Below are 13,746 nucleotides of genomic sequence, written 5' to 3'. Positions count from 1 at the left end.
ATATTTTTGGTTCGACTTCATCCTAGTTCGTTTGACTCTGTTTTTGGCCTATACAACGTTTCAAATTCAATTTAGACTTTAACTACTTGCATTCCCACTTGGCCACTTGCGTTATTTAAATGATTATTATCATGATATTTCTCATAACCTTCATTACTAGAAAACTTTAAGCTTTCTACAAAGGTGGCTAGCCTTAGTATCTTTCTTTAGCACTTTTAATCTCATTAGATAGTATGAAAATTAAGACACCGTTTTTTAGGTTAAAAACTAAAAAGCTTCAAATTAATTTCTAGCTTCACTAAACACCAATATAAATAATTTATTTACTAGATTGAGTTTAATTATGCCCATAAACATATTAATGAAGCTAAATTTTAGAATTGAAGTGATATACAAAAGTGGTAAAAAAGCAATGTAATATACCTTTAACACTAAATAGTTATTTAATATCATTAATCCACATATTATTGTTCTAATTTATCGATTATGCTTTTAATCTATTTAATATTATTTAAATAAGAGTTTTAAAATCTAGGTCATTACAAGCGTTACACGTGTGCCAAGAGAAGGGAATAAGTTGCATGCGTACAATTTTGAAAATACTCTTCTAGTTTAATGAAAATGAGAGAAAATGAGTCATAAGATTGAAATTCATACTTGGGCCAACATAGGTAGTTCAATTCTCTTTTTATTTGGGCTACACTATTACCCATAACATAAGAAATAACCATCTTATATTACTTTACCACACTAACCCATAATTACCTATTTAATCATAAGAATCCCATTAATAAATTTATTGAATATTACAATAGAATTATTTGAAATTTTAGCAGCATGTAGAGTACTCCGAGACAAACAAAATGGACTTTCGTTTGACCCAATTTGAGTTCGTATGACTTGATTTTCATTTGGTCAAAATTTAAATGCCAAAAGTGAACATAAGCTAACATATCATTAAACTTTGTAATAAAATTATATTAAAATTTAGGATATTTATAGAAGCTAAATGGTAATGTTTTCTTAATATTTTCATAGCGTTCCATAAATATATTTATGAGACTTTTAAATTTTCCGGGCGTCATAAAAATAACACAACATTTATTTTAGCTGACAATCAGTGTAACATCCCCAGCCCGTTAAGGCTGAGTTTGCCACTTTTCTTCTTTTACAACAAAAGTTTTTGCAAAGATCTAGAAGGTCTATCAGAGTACTTGATTTTAAAGGATACGATAAATGTATAAAACATTCTTCAAGATATTTTATTACAAGCGAAATTAGAAAACGTTAAACTTTAGTTGCGGGATATCATATTATTACAATAACTGATATGAAAAGGCTTTGAAAGTTAATAATTATTCCCGCCCCCATTCCGGCCTCCTATTCCAGCGTCCTTTCTACCTGAAAACAAGAAATAAAACTGAATGAGCCCAAAGGGGCCCAGCAAGTAAAATCCACAACCATAAATAGTTTTACTCCTTGTTCTCAGTTTTGAAAATCGTTTTCACAAATAACTATACATCCAGCCATAATAATACATGTATGTACGGTTGCATCTCCCGTAGCATATACATACTATTACATCTAGTAATAAATCATCGTCATAAATCATCTTTATAAATCATCATCATAATGCATCATTATAAATCGTCATTGTAAATCATCATTGTAAATCATTGTTGAAAAATTATATTATCATTTTCTCATGTTAGGGCCCATGTACACTATTACCCCTGTGTACGAGGGTTGCGGGTCCTTGTGACTATAGTATTGAACTGTGGCTTCAGCCATGCCCGACTGTCAATTAACTCTTTCTTGGTGCACTCAACGGTCATGTTGATGGAATACCACCTTCTTGCATAGCCTCCTTCAGTGGTTTCGCCTCCATCCGAGTATCAGTACCGAACTCCTCTCATCCTTACTTATCTTGGGGCCAAAAATACTCTCCTCCATACATGTGCCCTCATTTCATAAACATTTAACTCATTTCTTGTACTTTTCTTTGTACTTCTTTTGATGCATCTTAGGGCAACATGTAAGAGGGTTTATCATTATTCTTATTTCTTATAATCAACATCTTTTCACAAAATTCTTTTTCTCAAATCTTTCATGCATGCCACATAACTTCATATTATGTAAATAAAAATGAATATTTACAAAAATACATAAATTGCACGACATGATAACTTTAGAAGGGGTAGTGAATTTACCTACTTCTAGACTGAAGCTAAAAGTGGTCTGAAGGAATCTAGTTGCTCCAATTTGACTAACACCACTAGGATATCTTTTGAAACTAATTTCTCAAGTCCGCTATCTCTCGTGTTCTTTCTTTCTTGTAGCGCTTTGTCTCGCCCTTTCTCTCTCTGCTCTGAGTAAACACTCTCAAAAAGAAGAAAGACCGAGTATAAAGCAGAAGAAGGAAGAATATGTGGAAGAGAAGGGAGGACAGTGGTGAAATTTGTTAAGGGGAAGAGTTCTATTTATAGGAAAAACCAAATACTATTCTACATTCCATTTATAATTATACCCTCATTTTACTATTCCACCTACCAACACTATTATACCTACCATTGACTATTCTATATTCCATTTACAATTCTACCCTCCTTATACCAATACTATTATAACCATTGACTATTCTACATTCTATTTACAATTCTACCCTCCTTATACCAATACTATTATTCCTACCATTGGCTATTCTACCTTCCATTTACAATTATACCCTCATTTTACTATTCTACCTACCAACACTATTATACCTACCATTGACTATTCTATATTCCATTTACAATTCTACCCTCCTTATACCAATACTATTATACTTACCATTGACTATTCTACTTTCACTTACTATTCTACCTACCAATACAATTCTTCTTACCGTTTACTATCCTATTATTTCATCAATTACCATTATCTAATTATCACTCTCTGTAACACCATAAATTTCCCAAAAATCATTGGCTAAAATTGATATTAAAATAACATCATCCTCAAAATAATCTATTTAAATAATTTTGAAAATTCTAGGGCGCTACAACTGGTATGTATTAATGCAAGCATTAAATATATTTATGGAACGTTATAAAAATATTAAGAAAACATTACCATTTAGTTTCTATAAATATCTTAAAGTTTAAGATAATTTTATTACAAAGTTTAATGATATGTTAGCTTATGTTGACTTTTGGCATTTAAAATTTGACCAAATGAAAATCAAGTCATACAAACTCAAATTGAGTCAAACGAAAGCCCATTTTGTTGGTCTCGGAGTCCTCTACAGACTGCTAAAATTTCAAAGAATTCTCTTGTAATATCCAATAAATTTATTAATGGGATTATTATGATTAAATAGATAATTATGAGTTAGTGTGGTAAAATAATAGAAGATTATTTCTTATATTATGGGTCATAGTGTAGCCCAAATAAAAAGAAAATTGAACTATCCATGTTCGCCCAAGTATGAATTTCAATCTTATGGCTCATTTTCTCTCATTTTCATTAAACTAGAAGGGTATTTTCGGAATTGTACACATGCAACTTATTCCCTTCTTTTGGTACGCGTGTACCCTTCATTCATTTCCCCTCTTCTCTCAATTTTTCAGCCCATGTCCCACCCATCAATTATAGAGTGGGTGATGGGGCATAATTAAAGAATGAGTAAAATAATGATAATGGGGGACAAAGGAATAAAGTAGGGAATAAAGTGGAGAACAACAATCGTGAGTGCATGCATCTTTGTTTTTGGTGAATTGTGAGTCCCCAGGGATGACTTTGTTTAATATAAATCACCTACTCCACAATATAGGGTTGTCTCGAGATTTGGAATCATCCGGGCAAAGCATTTGAAGTAGTAGAAAAGGGGCGCCTGGCTTCTTTGGATCTAATCCTTGTTCCTAGGAAAGGCTTATCCCCGGGAATCAATATGCTTAGAAGTGACCTCAGAGCCCACTTTGTTGACATTTGCTTATAATGTCTTCATTTCTTGCCTGGGTGAAGCTTTGCTTGGCTTCTTTTATTCAATAAGCTCTTTGAAGATATGATGGTAGGGGACATCATCATTCACTGGTGAAGCTTTGCTTGTCTTTTTTTATTCAATAAGCTCCTTGAAGATATGATGGTAGGGACATCATCATTAACAACCAGTGAATGAGGACAAAGATCCCATGATGAATCATCATGGCTTGGGGCCACCATTAAGAATTTGTTTAAGTGCAAATATCAACTCCTTCATTTGCATTTAACGAATGTCTTTGTTTATGTAGTCCAACTATTCCTAAAGGGCCTAATGTTAGTTTTCAGAGGCCAATGTTGTGCCTTATTGGCCGCCGGGATGAAATTATTCCCAACAAAGGTCATACTTGGGCCAACATGGGTAGTTTAATTCTCTTTTTATTTGAGCTTTAACCCATAATCAGGGCCGGCCCAATGTATTTGGGGGCCTTAGGCAAAACTTTAAAATTGAGCCATATTTTTCTAATATTTAAATTTTAATTAAATAATATTTATTTTAATATTGTAGGAGATCTTTACCTAATAAGCATCGATTCCGCACTTAGTAATTTTTTGTTTGAGACTAAAATTACCATTTTGCCCTTACTCTTTGTTCTTTATACTTATATTAAGCATGCTTATTTTTGTCTTTCAGCATTTTCATAGATTGCAAAATAACCATTTTAACCTTTTCGAAATGTGAAAAGTTGAACATTTTAACCTTATGTGAGCGGTTGGATTTTTGCAAAATAACCACAACAAACAAGTTTGTGAGATTCTCTGATTTTTTTTTTTGTTCTTATTTTATAGAGGGCCTCGATATTATAAACAAATAATATTATTTTTTAAAAAACATGTTGACTGTTGAGGGCCTCGTGGCCGTTGTGCAGAAGACCTCCATATTATAAAAAAAATAATATTGTTTTTTTAAAGCATGTTGAAGGTCTCAAGAAAGTATGTTGGGGCCTTGATATTATAAACAAATAATAATATTTTTCTTAAAGCATGTTGAGGGCCTCAAGAAAGCATGTTGAGGGTTTTATGCAAATTTTTTTTTGGCCTTATTAAAAAATATTTTGGGCCTTAAAATTATTTTTTTTGGGCCTTAGAAATCTGGGGCTCTAGGCGCTGGCCTAACTCGCCTAGCGGTTGGGCCGGCCCTGCCCATATTATAAGAAATAACCATCTTATATTATTTTATCACACTAATCCATAATTATCTATTTAATCATAATAATCCCATTAATAAATTTATTGGACATTACAATACAATTCTTTGAAATTTTAGTTGTATGTAGAGGACTACAAGACAAACAAAACGGACTTTTGTGTGACTCAATTTGAGTCCGTATGGCTTGGTTTTCATTCGGTCAAAATTTAAATGCCAAAAGTCAGCATAAGCTAACATACCATTAAACTTTGTAATAAAATTATCTTAAACTCTAAGATATTTATAGAAGCTAAATGATGTTGTTTTCTTTATATTTTTATAGCGTTCCATAAATAAATTTAAGAGACTTTTAAATTTTCCTAGCATCATAAAAATCGCCCAACATTTATTTTAGTTGGCGACCGGTATGAATTAATGCCCACCACCCACCTCTAGGTGTGTGTTGAAAAAATGAGAGAAGAGGGAAAAATAATGAGGGATACACGTGTGCCAAGAGACGGGAATAAGTTGCATGTGTACAATTCCGAAAATAACCTTCTAGTTTAATAAAGATGAGAGCAAATGGGCCATGAGCATGAAATTCAAACTTGGACCAACATGGGTAGTTTAATTCTCTTTTTATTTGGGCTTTACACTATAATCCATAATATAAGAAATAAAAATCTTATATTATTTTACCACACTCACCCATAATTATCTATTTAATCATAATAATCCCATTAATAAAGTTATTGGACATTACAATAGAATTCTTTGAAATTTTAGCAGTATGTAGAGGACTTCGAGACAAACAAAATGGGCTTTCGTTTGACTCAATTTGAGTTCGCATGACTTGATTTTGGTTCGGTCAAAATTTAAATGCCAAAAGTCAACATTGGCTAACATACCATTGTTGTGAGTTTTAAATGAAACTCGCAAGTACACGAGTTGTTTGCAATATAGCTTTTGCAAGTGCGAAGTCGAATCCATAGGAAATTGTGTTTTTGAAAACAATTTTTATCTAAACTAATCAAAATCTTAACATAGTTCTGAAAAAGGTTGTGATTTTTAAATTACAAATAAACAAACATAAATTGAAACAAAATGAAATTAATTAATGGACAAATACTAAGTTTTTGGAATCAGCCCTCACAAACTCATAGCAACAACTTTCATGTTCATCAATATTATCCAAAGTTTTCAATTACACATTTTATGTATGTTATATTTTTTGCAAAATAAATGAATTACAAATTCGAAAGTATCCGTTCTTTGTACAAATTACAAAGGATACCCGATTTAAATTGAATCATCCAACGTATCCGTGCTTTGCACAAATCAAAAGGGATATCCAACTTAAATCAAATAATCCAATGTATTTGTTGAATGAATAACAATGGATATCCAATAATTTTAACAAATAAACCAAGCAATCAATTAAATGGGATCAACAATTAATTGAATTAAAATAGAACAATTGGAATTAAAATCTTGGGAAAATTATAGTTTACCCCCCTAAAGTTGACAGCGATTTTCAATTCGAACATCAAAGTTTCAATTTTTGCAATACACCCCCACAAAGTTCCAATTTTTTTTTCAATTCAACCAATATCATCCCAAAATTCCCATATTGCCCCTGATTTTTTATTTTTTATGAAAACAAAAACAAATTTAGGGGTGTAAAAATGACCAGATGACCAAAGAGCCACCCCAAATTTTTTTTTTAATTTTTTATAAAAAATAAAAAAAATAAAAATTAGGGGCAATATGGGAAGTTTTGGATAAAATTGGTCAAATTGCAAAAATTTGAAACTTTGGGAGGGTGGATTGCAAAAATTGAAACTTTGGTGTTCGAATTGAAAAATGCTGTCAACTTTGAGGGGATAAATTGTAATTTTTCCTAAAATCTTATAATTGGAAAAATATCAATTTACATGAAAATTATCTGTCACTATTCATCTGTGAGGCTTCATCCCCAACCATAGTTGAAAAACTAGCTACACATAATTATGAAATTAAGTACTACAAACAAGATGCTAAACAGTAAACCTTAAATAAAAGAAGAAATAAATTAAAGCAAAAAATACATAGAATGGAAAGAGTGAAGTTCAACTCTGCTGCCCGAGTGCCTTGCGGTACTTTTTTTCTTCTATGCTCTCTGCGGCGCCCCTCTTTCAAAGAAAATAAGAATCCTCTTATAGAGGAATTGAAGTTGGTCTTTTCTGGCATGTGGCATGAGGCTTTAAGGAAAAGTTTTGTTCTCTTATTTTACTATGGGCCCCACGCATGGCTTCACCAATTCATGAGACAGTCTCCTTGGGCTTTCTTTTCCTTTGTTTGTTTTTTTGGGTTTCACGTGCTTCACTTCTTGGAATTGGCTAAGCTTGCTTGTGGCTTGGCCTGGCTTTTTCTTTTCTTGTTTCCATTGTCAATTGTGAGTCCACATGGAGCCTTATTTTCACTCATTCATTTTTTTTTTCTTTTTCTTTTCTTTGGCTGGTCCCACACATAAGCAACTCTACCTTTGAAGCAATTCTGCACGCCATCAACTTATTATAAAATTTGTCTTTTTAGTTGACAATTCAACTTTTCTTGTTTTCTTCTTATTTCTTATTTTTATTCATTTTTTTTCCTTAACGACCTGCAAAACACTAAAAACAAAAAACTAACACAAAATATTAGATTATAACACCGCCAAAGGATTAACAAATGTAAATTAAGGGGCTCAAATACGCAATATTATTTCACCACACTAACCTATAATTTTCTATTTAATCATAATAATTCCATTAATAAATTTATTGGACATTATAATAGAATTCTTTGAAATTTTAGCAGTATGTAGAGGACTCCGAGACGAACAAAATGGGCTTTCGTTTGACTCAATTTGAGTTTGTATGACTTGATTTTGATTCGGTCAAAATTTAAATGCCAAAAGTCAATATAAGCTAGCATACCATTAAACTTTATAATAAAATTATCTTTGTTGGTTCAATTTTTCGGTCGTACGAAAAAGGCCCCGAAGCAGTCTCCTTATGTGGTTTACTGTATGCTTTCTAATAGATTTGGGCTTCTTGTAATGGGCCTGATTTGGCCTTTGAATTGATGAGGTTGTAAAGTGCAAATTGGCAGCAAGATCAATAAATTAACACACTAGAATTAGAGTGGTTCGGCCCCAAATGAGCTTACGTCCACTGTGAGAATTGCTATGATCTTATTCAAAGTATTAACAAGATTACAACACAATCTCTCCTATTTCCCTTCCTTCTTTTCTGTCTATCTGTTGCCTTCTTGTTTTCTGGGTCTCCTTCCTTCATTCTTCTTTCTACTTTTTATAAACTTTCTTTACTGTGCCCCGATGTGGACTTTCCACCTCCTTCTCTACCCTCTTTATTTCTTTAATGGTTAATATGACTAAGCTTGGGATTAATAAATTAAGCCTAGGGGTAAAGGGAATAAAGGGAGAGAATAAGTGGGGGTACCTCTGTCATGCGTGCTGTCTAGGCTGGTGCATTGTATAAATTAGTATTTCTCTGATGGTGCCCTTTACTCATTTTTCAGGTTCGTTTCCAGCTGTTGACTTAGTCACGGATATCCATTAATTATGTGGATGGGCATTCCCGGGAGTCGCAAGCGTGTGCCATCCTGATGATCCAAATATCCTTTGGGCTTAATACCTTCTTATAGCCAGCCCATATATTTTGAGCTATTTGTTGGCCTAAGTTGGTCTAGACCCAAAGATGGAAGACATCCCTAACAGTTACCCCTCCAATTCCCTTTATTCGAGGTACCCGAGAAATGGGAATTTCATACTTCGCCTGGGAGTATCCCAGGAATGTTATTTCAACACTTTGATTGTTGAGTCCAGCTATCTGAGTGATGGTTTACAGCTGTAAGAGATGCTTAGGGAATATCCAGTGGTTTCTAATGCTTGTTTTGAAAATGTGACCCATTGTTTTACCATGTGTTAGGGTCTACTTGGCCATTTTGAGCAGTTCTTGGGTTTTCCCTGTAACGCCCCAAGTTCTAGAGGTAGAGTGATTGGGAGCAATTGTAACGTATTCTTATTAAAAATAAAAATAATTCTTCTAATATAAGATCACGCAGAAACATAATGTCACCAAAGTACTATAATTTCTTGTTATGAAATCACAAACACATAATATGCTAGTATTCAATAACCTCATAAGCAATAATGTTACATAGTCTATGCTTGCCCCAAGCGGTCTAGTTTATGGAACTTGGGGCGTTACAGGTGGTATCAGAGCAAAGAGGTTTAGTTGATTGGGAGACATCAGTTACTTGAGGATATTAAGTATGGATTAATGACCTATTAGGTGATGATCCCTGTTGAAGCATTAGGTTTTAATCAAAAGAGTAAGGACAAGAAGTGATTTTGGGGAATTAGGGCTTACATTATTATGCACCCAAGGACAAGTTGACTGGTGCGTCACCCAAACTAGATGTTTTATAATGGCACTAATTTGTCTAATGCTTTGCAGGCATTGATTAAGAAGAAGAATAAGACTCAAGTGGTCTTAATGACTAGGATCATAATAGGGGAAGATTGCTAGGTTTCTACCCTAATAGTCAAAATTTTCTTATGTGGATAGTTTACTTAATATCAATGATTCTCAATATGCTATTAGTGGGCGGCAAGAAGTAAAGTAAGTAACGACCTTTAAAAAGGATTGCATTTAAGTTGGCATTTAAGGACTAAGGTATAAAGGATCTGGAATTGAAGTACTTGCATGAGTTACATACCTAAGATTAATGTCGTTGACAGATAATGATTAAGATAAGATTTTGAGGTTCTAACCAAGAATGGATTTAAAATATTCTATAACTTGAGGACTATTTTCTAAAAGTATGGATCTCGTTAACACTACAATAAATCTTGTGATAAGTGGGATTTATGATTCTTACAAGGAGATATACATTCCGTACTACTGTGGTTTAAATTGTTTTAGTAGGATGTATATTAAATTCAAGGGATGAGAAATTCGTAGTGATGATATATTGAGGACTTTGAAGAGAATGCTAAGATTGGCTAAGATTAAAATTATTAGAATTATATCAATAATGGTCATAGGAGTGACCGGATGATTATTTGATCATCATGAGTATTGAGGTACACAGACCCTGATCTCTAGACTATGTACATTTGAGATTTTTGTGGTTGATGTTTGATGATTAATGAAAGGATTTGAGGTTTCGAATGAGACTAGGAATTTCTTGCAAAAAATTGGGTTTATGAATCTGCAAGATTCTATAATCTTCACTATAAGGGTAAGATGGATTTATGATGTATATGTTTGGTAAAGTTGGATAAGTAATTCATTTAGATATATGGAAGTTATAATTGTTGTATTTTGATATTAGACTTTAATTGAAGACGTATTATATTTTGAGATATCTTATTGAGTCTTAGGGTGTGATTTGTTCAAGGATTCAACATTGATATGATTTCCAAAGAATAGTATGGGTTGCTAATTTTTGGACTTGGTCGATCTTAAGATATAAGCGGCTATCCTTGATTTTTGATTATGGAGTAAAGGTACTAAAGTTAATTGATGGTTCGTCTTTAAACGGCGTTTTAAGGAATATATTACTTTGGGTAAAGTTGGATTCATTAGGATTGTAGGATTATTGTTATGGTGCGAATTAGTGGATTTAAGGATGATTTTCTCGAAGGAAATTACTTCATAATTTTATTGCAGTGCTTTGTTTGGAAGCTGTTTTTGCATAGGTATGATCCATGTTATGGTTTGAGGTAAATATTAAGAAAGATTACTATTGGTCAGCAACGGAAATTTCAATTTAAGTGACAAATCAGTAGATGTTTGAATCAATCATTTATCAAAGGTCACTTTAAGTTTTAGAGAAGAGAATGGCCAAAGATAAATTCATATTATGATATGGAGACTGTCTTTCTTAAAGTTATAGGGAAAATTTGGCAAATGTGGATGAAGGTTTGATCATAACTTAGTGGTTTGATTAACACCCTAGCAATATGGTAGGAAGCTCATTATCGTATCTATAAATCAAACTTCTTGGGTAATTCTGTGATAATTGAAATTGGAAGAGGTAATCTAGTGGTTGATCGACTTTTGATATTTCTATTATGGACAATTCTTTTGATTTATGGTTGAGGAATATATGGGGCTGAATGATTGAAGGTTGGGTTTTTGATTTTCTTGTATGGGATTATTGATATAAGCACTACAATTGCAAGATATAACAGTTAAATGCATCCTATTGAATTCAATTTCAGATTTATGAGGATGGGGAGTTGTTAACGATTGTACTTGGGTATAAGAGTAATAAGATTTGATAAGATTAAATGGGTTATTGATTCTTGTTGAGCCTCATATGAAAGTATAGATACATGATGACATCTTAAACATTAGGTAATATATGTGTCAAAACTTTGAGGTTGAAGTTATATATGTATGACAATATTACTGTTCGAGGTACTTAGTAAAAAAGAGATTATTGATCAGCATATACAATGGAATTTTAGCTTAAGTGTTTAATGAAATTGAGTATGACTAAATACTTGAGATTTCACCGACTCTTTTGAGATCAATTCAAGTTTAGATGGTCATTAGAGAATACTTATGCTTGGTCAAAAGATTGTGATTGGATGACTGATGATAGTAAATGGGCATTGAAGGTTTAGAAGTATGGTGATAGTACCTTGGAAATATGGTCGGAGTTATTATTGGTATCAAAAAGTTTTCTGAATTCTTGTGATGAGGGATAAATTTTTAAACATCTAGAGTTTTTGGATCAAGAGAAATTATGGGATTATTATTATTGATGTAAAAAGTGTGGAAGTTTTTGACTAATTTGCTTAATTGAGGTATAGCAACATAGTCGATGGCTTTTGAGAATGTCAAGTTCCAAAATACTTAAATTTTGTGATCTAACTTATTGATAACGGAATAAGAATATTAATGAGATGAAGAGTTCCAATTGGACACGAGGTTCATTTACCAATATTGAGGTATAAGTATTATAAGACCATTCATGTGTTGACGACACCCAAAGGATTATGGACACTTAAAGGAACACTTTTGTGCTAAGTTTAAGGTTTGGAATAGTGATTGATATACCCTTGAGTTATTGATGAGATTATTGATTTCGTTCTACTTTTGTATTTCTAGATAGTCTATGGAATGATTGGATTTTGTACAAATCATCCCGTGCATGATTAAGGAAATAAGGTATGTCAGTGATTTATGGACTGCATGTTGAAAGCCTTGTGGATTTTAGTGTGTGTACTTGTGGACTAGACTAAACATTGTAATTAGAATTGTTGTTTGATTTTAAGTTAAGAGATATTATGTTTACTTGCAAAATTAATAGTGAATTTTGGAAGGAAAGATGGTCACGTGGTATTTAGCCACCTTGAATTTTTGTGGAAAGGTTGCTTCATATAGAACATTGATTTTGGTTTCATTATATGGTTCCTTACTGTTTACCACATCTAAGTCGTCAATTAGAGTTTGTTGTTTGTCATAATCAAGGTAGCTAATACTCTTGAGGGTGAGTGAGTTGCTTTCTGGGCTATAACAAACATTTTGTTATAATGATAAGTATGAGGTAATTTGGAATGAGGTTAACACTTTTGAATGACTCATGGCTGGTTGGATTTTAAAGGATAACTACCTTGTAATAGAAAGAACTTGAGAAGAACAATTAGTTGGGTCAAAGTACATGTTGAAAGTTATTAAGGCAGGTTGTTGTAAGAGTAAATCAGTGGAATTGATGATATAGAATTAAGGCGATATATGCATGTCTTTTTACGTATAGTGTTATTTGATTTTGGAATCAGTATCAAGTCTGAACATTCTTTTTGTATAGGAGTTATGCTTTACCCACAACACTTAACCTTGGTTAAATGGTGAATGTAGATGGTGGAATGTGCCAAACAAATACTAGGAATATCATGAAAGCTCAAGGCATTAATGCTGATAACATTGTACTTTAAGGAAGGAAATTCCAAGTAAGTTTTGCTAGTAGCAAATTCAGAGGACGGAATTTTTATAAGGGGGGAAGGATGTAATACCCCAAAATTTATACCTAGAATAAAGGTGATCTTAACATCAAGGATAAGGAGGATTTGCAATTTTATTAAGATTTATATGGAGTTAGGTAAATAGACTTAATGTGAAAGATGATAGAAAATTGCTAGTTAGAATTTTAGTGGGTTATTGAAAGAAAAGTCACATTGTTTCAGACGCCGAAAATTCTCTGAGTGACCTTAAATAAATCTGTTTTAAGACCTTATAGAATCATAAGAAAGTGCCAAAATAGGAATTTTAGTCAAACAGAGGCACAGGATTTCGAGGGACTTTTGAGGTACCAAAGGGTTATGGATTTCTATGATTTTTGGATATGTTGTGATTCTTTGAATGAGGAAAATTTCAAGCCAAATTTCGTGTCATTTAGAGTTAAATTGAAAAAGTTATGATTTTTCGAAATTTAATAGGTCAAGCTATCAAGTAGTTAAAGTAGCTGTGATTTGGGAATTAATTGGATGGGTTGATGAACCTAGTAGACCACGAGTTTTAGGTATGTGGTAGTCAAAAGGA

The sequence above is a fragment of the Corylus avellana genome, chromosome ca11, assembly GCF_901000735.1.
Source record: "Corylus avellana chromosome ca11, CavTom2PMs-1.0".
Taxonomy (NCBI): domain Eukaryota; kingdom Viridiplantae; phylum Streptophyta; class Magnoliopsida; order Fagales; family Betulaceae; genus Corylus; species Corylus avellana.
Note: the sequence above shows the minus strand (reverse complement) of the source record.